At 46.9% G+C, this 10,555-nt stretch overlaps 1 protein-coding gene and 1 non-coding gene across 4 annotated transcripts in view; one reads left to right on the top strand and one right to left on the bottom strand.

Annotated features, from left to right (window-relative positions):
• Nucleotides 1-4,168: 4,168 nt before the first annotated feature.
• TRNAA-AGC (transfer RNA alanine (anticodon AGC)) lies at nucleotides 4,169-4,241 on the bottom strand. The gene has a single exon. It is a non-coding gene; the product is annotated as a tRNA-Ala (tRNA).
• A 72-nt stretch (nucleotides 4,242-4,313) lies between these two features.
• The window catches only part of LOC100224883 (USP6 N-terminal-like protein), a 75,805-nt gene continuing 69,563 nt past the window's right edge, over nucleotides 4,314-10,555 (top strand). The window contains exon 1 of one of the 3 annotated variants that reach the window (XM_030274049.4): nucleotides 4,314-4,419. The gene's annotated coding sequence lies outside the window, so the exon portion shown is untranslated. Of the gene's footprint in view, nucleotides 4,420-6,787; nucleotides 7,793-10,555 lie in introns of those variants that run through there. The other 2 variants (XM_072929821.1, XM_072929819.1) reach the window with 2 other exon arrangements.

Below are 10,555 nucleotides of genomic sequence, written 5' to 3'. Positions count from 1 at the left end.
GGATGTCTCTGCCCATTTTGCTTGGCATGATGCTTTCAGAAGACCACTATTGTTAGGAAGAAAGTTTATGCTGGCAGATCTCCCGGTCAACCAGGCAATTTGAAGACCCGACAGCAAAGGTGTCATTTCCTATCCAGCCATTGCTGGCATCTCTCTGCTCTTGGTTCCCACTTCACTGCACTTATCAGGAGTCTCTAAAGGACAAAGTCCAGTGTTTGTTAGTGATTTCAGAGAGGTTTATGTCACATGGACCTTCTGTAGACCTCCTGTCCTGGGCAAAACTCCCAATACACTCTGGTCTGTGTTGGTGAAATATTAGATTTATAGGCCAAATAGCCTTGCCAAGAGGTTATGTGCTTCTGTACCCTTTGGCTGCCCTCACTGTGGGGACAACAAAAGGCATCTCTGGAAAATCTATTGCCCTTTCCCCAGCATGCAGGACCAGGCCATCCTGCTCATTGAGATACACACAGATCCAGAGGAAATGATACAAAATGGGGCTCAGAAAGCCAACAGCAAACACCAGTGAGAAATACCTGTGAATGTCTTGCCACGGAAACAGTGGAAGACTCCTGACATGGAAGGCATGTCCATTTGGTTATTTGTACAGACTCAGGCTGATTCCTTAAAGACGCCTTGAGGAGTCTGGCAGTGACATCCGCCCTGTGTTCCCCTCTTTATCACAGTTTCCCATTATCCTTTTTGCATTCATTCAAATTTATCTCCTCCTTTTTTTTTAGATCCTCTCCCTCTTTTGGTCTTTGTAGCAGGGAGGGAGAGCATAATGATGCCCATCTTGCCCCTGCTGCCTCTCAGCATTTAAGATTACTTTATTTTAAAACTAAATTTATGCATACAATCCTAGAGTAAACTTACAAAAGAATACTTAAATTAAGGCCATTAGTGTAAACTGAAAAGTCTGCCTCTTCCCCTTCTAGCAGTTTCCTGTTCTGTCCTCTGCTCTTATGATGCCTCTGTGCATATACTTAATGGTAATTAAGGACAATAAACTTCTAAGAGTAGTGACAGATCTTTTTCTAACTTGATTATGTGATCCATACCAGAAAATTCATTCCATAAATTCAGCTGTGGAGATCAAAACCATGAGTTTTAAGCATCTGCCCAGCTCCATTTGTTGCAGTGAGTGATTTGTTTATATCCTACTTGATCCATTGCTGGAAGCCATTTGTTCCTTGAGCTTTTGTGCAAACTTGAAGTAAGGCTTTGTAGGGTGAGGAAATGCAAAACTTGGGTCATTCCTGAAGAGCCAGTGGGCTGATTAAGCACTGGGGAGCAAAATATCTGTGGAGCTAGAATGGAGAACCTGACACTGTGGCTTAACTGATGCCTCAGGAGCTTAAAAAAAAAATAAAAGGAGGTTATAAACAGGTGCTGGTAGCAAGCTGTGAGCAAGGTTTGGGTTTTTCAGAAAATACAGGCAATTGCTCACCCTGACTTGCATGCATGCACACACACATATGGATGTTCCATACTGTGGCAGCTCATTATAGATTCCCACAAGAAAACCATTAGAGAGGAAATTCTTGCTATTCTAATGTGGTCTCCTTGTTCTTGTAAAAGAAAAGCTGCTGTTTCCATTTTGCACTGGTTTTGTTTTTTGAGGGAGTGGAGAGCATTATAATGAAGTAGTGCTGTGAGTGTATGTGTAATATTTTATCCCTGTGGATACAGTCTTTCACAGTGGGTCCAGCGAAAATGGAGCCCCAAGAAAACGGAGCTTACCAGATATCTACATCAACCAGCACACCTGCAGAAAAAGTACTGTCAGAGGAATTTTTCTCACATCCCTGCTTTTCGTCATATTCTGTCTCAGCCTGCGGCAGTGTTTGCCTGCCCGTCTGCAGAGGGCGATGCAGCACCAGTTTGACCAGACTTATGGTCCTCTGGTTTTCCCTCATCCCGAAGTTGCCCTTGGTCACCAAGACATTGCAGGGGTTGAGGGCTGAGATGGAGCCACAGCTAGAGGGGAAACTGAGAGGACCAGACCAGAAACACAGGTGTATTTCACAGCACAGTCTCTTCATGCCAACTGTGCAGCAGCTGATGAAATGGGAGACTGCAATGGATTTCACTTTCCTGTTAAATATTGCTGCACAGGAAGACTTGAATAATTTGCTGAAACTTTGAAGGTCACTGTAGGGACAGCTGGTTATTTCATTATTTTGTCCAGGACTCAGAAGTATGAGTTTAAATCAGCTTTAAAAGGCAAGAATGAAATCTTGGAGCTAAAAGAACCCCAACCACCATACACTCATCTGGTTTTCAGACCTCCGTTTGCATGATACCATTGCTTTTTTTCAGAAAGGAATAGTAGATGTCCTCTGCCAGTAGAGGCATCTCTCTCTAGTTTCCATGAGAATACCTATGAGAATTCATGGGTATTTGTGTCCAAAGAAAATCACTTTGTATCCTAGAGTTGCGATGGTCGGAAAAGACCTCAAAATGATCATGTACATCTGTCAACCCAGCATCACTGTGTTCACCACTAAACCATAACCCAGAGTTACATCCACATGCCTTTTGAACAATTCCAGGGGTGGTGATTCCAACACTTACCTGGGCAGCCTGTTCCAATGCCTGACCATCCTTTCAGAGAATAATTTTTTCCTAATATCCAATCTAAACCTCCCATGACACAACTTGAGGCCATTTCCACTCACACTGTAACTTGTCACCTGTGAGAAGAGACCCCTTAACTTCACTAAAACTCCTTCCAGGCAGTTGTAGAAGTGATGGGGTCTCCTGAGCTTCCTGTTCTCCAGACTAAACAGCTCCAGTTCCCTCAGCTGCTTCCCATAAGACTTGTGCCATAAAAAAACCCACTGCATTCTCTCTTTAATCCAGTTCTTCCTTGGATTATTAGAATTAATTTGCTGCAAAGGTTTGGGGGTGGGATATTTTGGAGTTTCCTCAGGTGCAGGCTGGGGCCTGAGAGGAGCTTGAATGTTGTATTTCATTCTTTGTCATTGAAATTGGCCAGAAAGGTAATTTTCTTGTGCATGTAACTGAGGAAAGTGCTCAGAATAGTTCCCCTCCACTGAATCCCAGTTCAGCTTGTGGCAGGGATGGAAATGCCAGCTGAGTGTAATCCTGTGAGGTTGTTTTTTCCCTATGATACACCATCAGTTTCAATAAACAGCTTATCTTTTTTTTTTTTTTTTTTTTTTTTTTTTTTTTTAAGCTTTTGGTTATTCCTTGTGGCTTGTTGCAGTAGAATAGGAGCTGAATGTGAAGCACTTGCTTGAACTTTGCAATTGGATAAATTCAGGGAGCAAAGTCTTGACCTTTTTTAAAATAAATGCCACCTATATTAATGACTCCTTCTTAAATTTACAGAAGATGAAGAAGTGTTTTGGCTCCACCAGAGGCCTCCAGGTGAAGGCACCTCAAAATGCTTTCATGCTCTTGGGTGGGATGAGAAAGGAAGTGCTGGGGCCAGAGCTGCATGGAACAAACTGGATGCAATGGGTGCTGCTCACTGTCGTGGCCTTGTCCACTGTTCCATAAGGAAACAAAAGACCCTCTTGCAGTGCCAGGATTACACAGACAGTGTTCTGCCTGCCTTAAGCACGGAATAGGCATTTGAATAATTTGAATAAGCACGGAATAGTGTCTGTGTAGCCATACTGGGAGCAGGCGAGGTCACTCGCTCTGGTGAGCCTGGAGGAGACTGAAGGGACACCTCATTGCAGTTACAGCTTCTGGTGAGTGGAAGAGGAGGGGCAGGCACTGATCTCCTCTCTCTGGTGCCCAGTGACAGGACTCAAGGGAATGGCCTGCAGCTGTGTCAGAGGAACTTTAGGTTGGATATTAGAAAAAGGTTTTTCACCCAGAGGGTGGCTGTGCACTGAAAAAGGCTCCCCAGGGAAGTGATCACTGCACCAAGCCTGACAGAGTTAAAGAAGCGTTTGGGTGATGCTCTCGGGCACATGGTGTGACTTTTGTCATGTCCTGTGCTGGGCCAAGAGTTGGACTCGATGATCCTTGTGGTTCCCTTCCCACTTGGCACATTCTGTGGTCTTTAAAAACGTGAAGGAAGCAAATAAGAATATAAGGAATTTAACAAGGCAGAACCACTAACTACCGCTGCGGCTTGCAATGGAAACAGGCGGCAGGCGGGCCGGTCGCCGAGGGCAGGAAAAGCAGCTGGAGAATGCGGGCATCGATCCCGCTACCTCTCGCATGCTAAGCGAGCGCTCTACCATTTGAGCTAATTCCCCGCGCTGGTGTTCTCGCCACCCAGCACTGCCATATTCAGCTCTCGCGAGATGCCGTGCGCCGCTGGCTGTTACACATTCCCGCTCGGGGTTCCCAGTGCGCCTGCGCGGGGGCGCGACGGCCGGGGCTCGGCGGCGGGCCGGGCTGGGCGCGCGCCGGGAGAGGAGGATGCGCCCCGCGGTGAGACCTGGAGCGGGAACGGGGCGGGAACGGGAGCGGGAACTGGAACTGGAGCGGGGCGGCAACGGGAAGGAGATGGCAGTGGGGACGGGAATGGTGGGGGGCTGCGAATGTGTGTTTGGCGGGCAGAATGCGTACGGCTGTGTGTGTGTGTGTGTGTGTGTGGGGCGGCGGTGCGGGTGGAGGTGGGAGCAGGGGCTGGAGCCCCGGCACAGGCTCTGCCGGCGGCCTGGGCTGGCCTTTGAGTCAAGGCGGGCTGCGCTGAGGTCAAAACAGAACGAAACAACCAAACAACCTCCCCCCCCCCCCATAAAATATCGTCCCCCACCCCGCCCCCGAGCTGATGAAGGGCGCAGGAGCTGCCCGGATGACCCCGGTGACTGCTCAGGACTGTTCAGGGAGCTTCTCCTGCCCGGCAGCTCCTGACGGCCCTGGGGGCACAGAGCCCGCACCCCCCGGGCTCGCGGGGCTCGGGGCGGCACTCGGCCTGGCTGGGCTGCCCCAGTGTTTGCTGCCATCCGTGCTGGGATATCCGGGCAGGGTCCCTGGCGTGGCTGGGACGGCGGGGATGCTCAAGTGCCTGGATGTGCAAACCTGCTGCGGGCAGTTGGTTCTCCCCGCTTTGCCTTGCAATGTCTCTTCTGAAAACAACACCCACAGAAGTGAAATCTGGCACCGTGGTGAATCGTTAGGTCTTTTGCTCCAAGAAATGGTTCCGTTTGCTCTTGTGCTCCAGCTGGAGCAGAATTAAAGGCAGCAATTTCCCTGCTGGACAAGGAAGGAGATGCTGGCTCTGGAGCAGGGAACTTCAGGTGCCTGTTGACATGGCAGATGGGGGCATGTGCTGGAGTGTTCTGGGGAGCTGCATTGACCAGATGAGATTTTGGTGCCCGTTTTGGATGCGGGAAAAGGGGATGCCCTCAATCAAGGGGTGCATAGCAAAGCAGGTGAGAGCACTGGGTAATTTCTCTGCAAGCGCTGAGGAAGATGAAGCTGTTGTGGGCTTGCAGTATTTAATTAAAGCTGTGTTCAGCAGTAGCAGTATCCAGGACTCAGTTAAAAAACTGTAATTCTGGTAAATATCTTGCCTCGTGCTCAATCACTTTTCTTCTCCTCTGATGTTCTTGAGTCAGACATGACAAAACCCTAAAAGCATTGATAGCCAGTGCAAAATACTTTCTGAACCAAAGTGATTACAAAATAACCTTGTTGTATAACTCCGTGGTGGCTGCTTAACACCTAGCTACGTGGAGAGCAGCAGAGTCCTAGGCTGAGCTGGCCAGGCTGCGGGCAGTGATTCTGGTCACCAAGTCGCTGCAATTCACTGAGCCAGCAGGGAATTTGGTGAAAGTGATGAGACTTGCTGTGGCTTTTGCTCCATCGAGTTCCTGGGTGCTTTACACATTGCTTTCCTGCAGTACTTTTTATTTCTGCCCTGGCTGTGTTCAAGCCATCGTTTGTTGGTTTCAAAACCATTCTCTGCTCAATTTTACACCCTTCCTGAGCGATTTGCCTTAGTTCTGCTTGTGATATACAAGTTACTTTTTCTGGATGAATTTGCTGAGCTATCCTCCTCCAGACTATGAATTTCTGATTAAATATTCCTATATATCAACAGCTTTGCAAATGAAATAGATGCAAAACATTTTTTCTTTATTTTACTTGACAGGTTTCAGGCTCTGCAAATGAGGTCTGCTTCTTGCAGAGTGTGCTTAATAGGTTCTCTGAATGATATTTTATTGAAATACTTAGAATTTTAAATATACTCCTCTTTTGTTCTTTTTGACATGTTGCATCTTACTTTAAAGGGCCGGTGAAGCATGACCTCAGAGCCCTTTGGAAACTCTCCTGTCTCTCATTTATAGTTTTCACGGTTGTGAGCTTCCTTCTGCGTATGTGTGTGGTTTTTCTTTTTGGTTATTTTTTGGTCGGAGAGAAGATTAGACAACAAACATGGACTGAAAGACATGTTTATCTTTAAGAAAAAACCCAATAGCAACCAAACAAGCAGGCAGCCGCACCCATCCAGCAGTATTATTTCTTATCTTGGAGCTTGACTCATAATTTTGACGACTCCTTACCCTTACTGGTTTTTTTGAAAAGAAAGTAGTTTTTGTAGCTGTTTCCCTGGGTACCACACTGGAGAGCATTGCACTTGTGTAATTTTGTTTCTCTCTTTTACATCGCCCTGAGCTGCAGAACAACCCCACAATTTTACCCCAGGCTTCTCTTTTTTTTTTTTTTTTTCTTTTTTTTTCTTTCTTTTTTTTTTTTTTTTTTTTCTTTTTTCTGATATGGAGTAAACCAGGAGATGTTTGAGAGTCTCTCCTGCTGAGGACTCTTACCTTTAACGCACACGACAGCGTTTCACCAGCTTGGCTTTGCTAAGTATCAAGCTGATTCTGTGGAGCTGGAAAATATGTTTCAGGCTGTGTTTTGCATAGATGCTCTCAGATGTGAGGTTTCACCCCCTGGGTGTTATATGTGTTTTTCCTGTCACGGGGCAGTCTGCCTCTGAATCATGTTGCTGGGAGCTCCTGGCAGAGCAAATGCAGGGGCAGGGATAAGAGAGGTCTGTCTTCAGCCTTGCTTCGTCAACACCAGCCATAGCACTCCCTCATTTGTGTCTTGTTTGGTTTAATAACAGGGTTGTACGGCAGCTTTTCCCACAGCAAAACATCTTTTCTCGTTTTCTTTAGAATTAAAATTGCTCCAAAGAATGTGTATTAAGGGGGACTTTGAAACTCAAAGCTTGTCAGTCCTTCACAGTCATGCTGGAGTAATGCCTGTGCTTTCCTCTCCTTCATTTTAATTACAGGGGAGAGTAGTTCAGCTCCCACAGCTCAAGCTGTTGGAAGGATATGTCTGTGCTCTGCAAATAAATAAACTTTGTGCTTGCTTTCTCTGTTCTGTCTTCCACTTGCTCTGGTGAAGCTCTCCTGAACAATGCTGGGCAAGTATTGTTCAAGTTTTGGTGGATCTCTGTTTTCTCCTTGTACTCCATCCATGCTGAGATTACAGATATTGCCTTGCAGGTGACTGGGAATATGCCACCTAAAGAAGCAACAGCTGCTCTGTGTAAAGAACAGCCCGCAGAGATGCTGAAGTTGCAGAGCTATCAATGCAGCTTTGTGCTTGCTGCATCTCCTTCAGCTCTCAGCAGCTTGGGACATTCCAGTTGCCCATTTTACTGGGTGGTGCAGGGGTTCTTTAAGGGGCTGGTTCATGCCACGCTGCAGATTGCTCAGCGTGGCACTGCAAGAGCTGCTGTGCGGTGGAAGGCAGATTTCTAGAATGTGCAAGATACCCTCATGTACTGAGAGTAGCAATCTCAGCTGGTTTTCTGCCATACACCTCCCAGACTGAAGTAGCAGTGAGTATTTCTGAAGCAAGTATTCAGACTGGAGTGCTTGCTCTGATTTTCGAGGTGGGTGAGTGCTCTCTGTAGCTGTGGGTTTGCTTTGACACCCTCAGTTTAAGGTATTTGTAAGGAACCGGCGTAGATTGTCCCCCCTAAGTGTCTCCTCGAGTGCCAGCCACGCTTGCCGGCTCCGCATCCCGCCGGGTTGTTCCTGCGCGTGCCATCCCCCTCTGCACTGCAGAAGAGCTAAATCGGGGTTGCAAGAAAGCTGGCGAGAAGCCTGGATGTTCCTAGAAAGATATTGATTGCCCTGGACAGTTCGGGGTTGTTCCTTTTGTTTCCCTGGCTCTCGTCACGGGGTCGGGCTCGTTCGGGCGGCAGCTCACTGAAGGATGGAGAAACAGTGCCGGCTTTGCGGGCTGAGGCTGGAGCAGAGCCATCCCAGCCCGCCTCTCTCAAGTGTTAAGTCTGAAGCAGCCTGCCTGGTAATTCCATTAATGAGAGCCTAGTGCCAGAGAGATAAATGTAATTCCACGGTAAAGCTAACACTCGGGCTCAAATGGAGAGGATTTGCTGGTTCTCCCAGTGCACTGCTGTGAGTAAGGAACTCCAGTATTACCCACAGACAATGTTTAAAGTCTACATGTCACTGCAAAGACTGGGCAGTGATAAAAAAATCTGCTTCTAAATCTTCATGTGAGGAAATCCTTAGCTCCGGAGTGTAGCTGTCTCTTTGCAATGGGTTTTACAGGGAATAAAAGTTTCCCGCTTAACTCCTGACATGCAGGAGCCAGCTGATCCAGGAGACAGCTTGTACGGGCTATAGCCAGAATGAGCTCTCTGTGTATAATCAATGCAGAACAGAAATTATATACCCTTTGTGAGTGTCACCAGAAAGCTTGCAAGCACCTCAGAGCCAGCCACCACAATTGCAACTAGCACAAGCTTCTCTACATTTTTGGCAATGAGGTCCATGCTTGAATTCAGACCTTACAGTTCTGGCTAGCTTGGTTTGATTTCTTTTTGAAAGAATTTTTTCTGATTTCTCATTTTTTTTAGTTTGATTTGTGATAGCAGATAACATTTTCCTGTTTGCAGTTGTGTAATACCCTTGTGGCACCATCATCAAATCTTGTGTTGAAAAGGAATGGTTAATTGGGATATTTTTAGCTCTCCTTGTGGCTTGGATCCTGGAAATCAAGCACAGGAGCCAGCACCATTCAGCTTTCTGCAGAGGAGCTTCCCGTGCTGCAGGCAGCAGCTGGGTAGTTGTGTCTGACAGGATGGGAGCTCACAGGGCCAGTGAGCCCCAGTGCTGTGGTACCCCAAAGTTCAAGCAAAGAAATCACTTGCCTTATCTTTGGAGCTCAGTGAAGGATTTACCTTGTCATCAGTCCAAGGTGAGGGAAAAAATTTCCGTGAAAAAGAAGCAGGTGCTGGGGATGCTCAGCCATTTGGGTGTTCCCATCATTTCACCTTTGCCTGAGTGTCCATCAGTACATAGCTGATCTCCTTAGTTAGGTCCCTACTGGTGTCCTGACAGCAGAACTAAAGCTAGCTTGCTCAAAATGCTTGTGTGTTGGTGTACTCAGCAGCTTGCTGGTGCCTCTTGCTGCAAGAGGTGTGGGGGAAAGTGGCTCATTGGGCAGTGAGGTGCATGCTTTGCTGGTGACCTAGCAGCAGCTGGAGCAGACAGCCTCTGTCTGCAGCCGGCTCCTGCATCTCTTACTTCTCTTTGCAGCAGCTGTGCACACATGCCTGCCTTTATGCACATGCTGTGGGCCAATTCACTCGCCAGAAATCAGGATCAAAAGCAGATTGTCTTGAGTTTTTAAATCTCCTGCCTCCCCCAGCCTTCAGTTTTGTTCATTAATCAGTGAGGGACATGCGTGTGAGAGCCACATCTGCCACTCACCACCACGGTGGCAGGATGTTGGGGGGATACAGTATCAGTCAGAGCTACCGCAGTTGCTCTTTAAAAAAAAAACTTCTGTTTGCATCATAGCTGACTACAGAAGTTTTAGCTTAGTAGTGTGGTTTTCTCACCCCAAGTCCAATTTTTTTAGTATCTCCTTTCTTTCTTTTAAAGCTCTGACATCTGATTTGGGCTTGAGTGGAGCAAGGTAGTACTGATAGCAAGTTATGTGTCCTGTCAAACATTTCAATACAGAGTAGATGAAGGAGCAGGTAGGAAAATGACCTGCATATTTAGAAATTAATTTTCTTGAAAAACTCTGGTGCCTTGTTCTTGCAGTATCTCTCCTCCCATCCCCTTCAGTTCCATGAATCAAAAGTGATCATGAGAGTGTTGATATATGATTGGGGGGATTTACCAGGAAGGATGTAATGTGTTCGTTCCTCTGGTGGTAACAAAGTGGGTCAGAAGTGTTACCTGTTGTGTTGCTACTGCTTACAATTCTAACCAAATAAAGTTACTGAAATTAGTTTGAAGCCTTGCTAATTGCTTTGTTCCATGACTTGCTGTATAAATTTCACTGGGAAGCCTATATCTGACCTGCAAGGCATTAATTTGTTTAGTAGCTCTTGTGGCCAAGAGCACGGTTGAGCCACAGTTGTGCTGCCAGTCTAGGTGGCCTGGCACTGGATTTTTTCTTTACCAATGTATTTTTGAGCCACAGCTGCATTCCCATCAAGTTTGCTGCAGAGCTGACCAGGCTGACAGTAGCTATAGTAGACAATCAGACACCACTTGGCTCCCTTGGATAAAGGGCTGGTAGGATCATTGCTTGACCTCCCAGAGATGCTCTAAATGTC

This window comes from Taeniopygia guttata, chromosome 5 (genome assembly GCF_048771995.1).
Source record: "Taeniopygia guttata chromosome 5, bTaeGut7.mat, whole genome shotgun sequence".
NCBI lineage: Eukaryota > Metazoa > Chordata > Aves > Passeriformes > Estrildidae > Taeniopygia > Taeniopygia guttata.
Note: the sequence above shows the minus strand (reverse complement) of the source record. Positions and strands in the feature narration are given on the sequence as shown.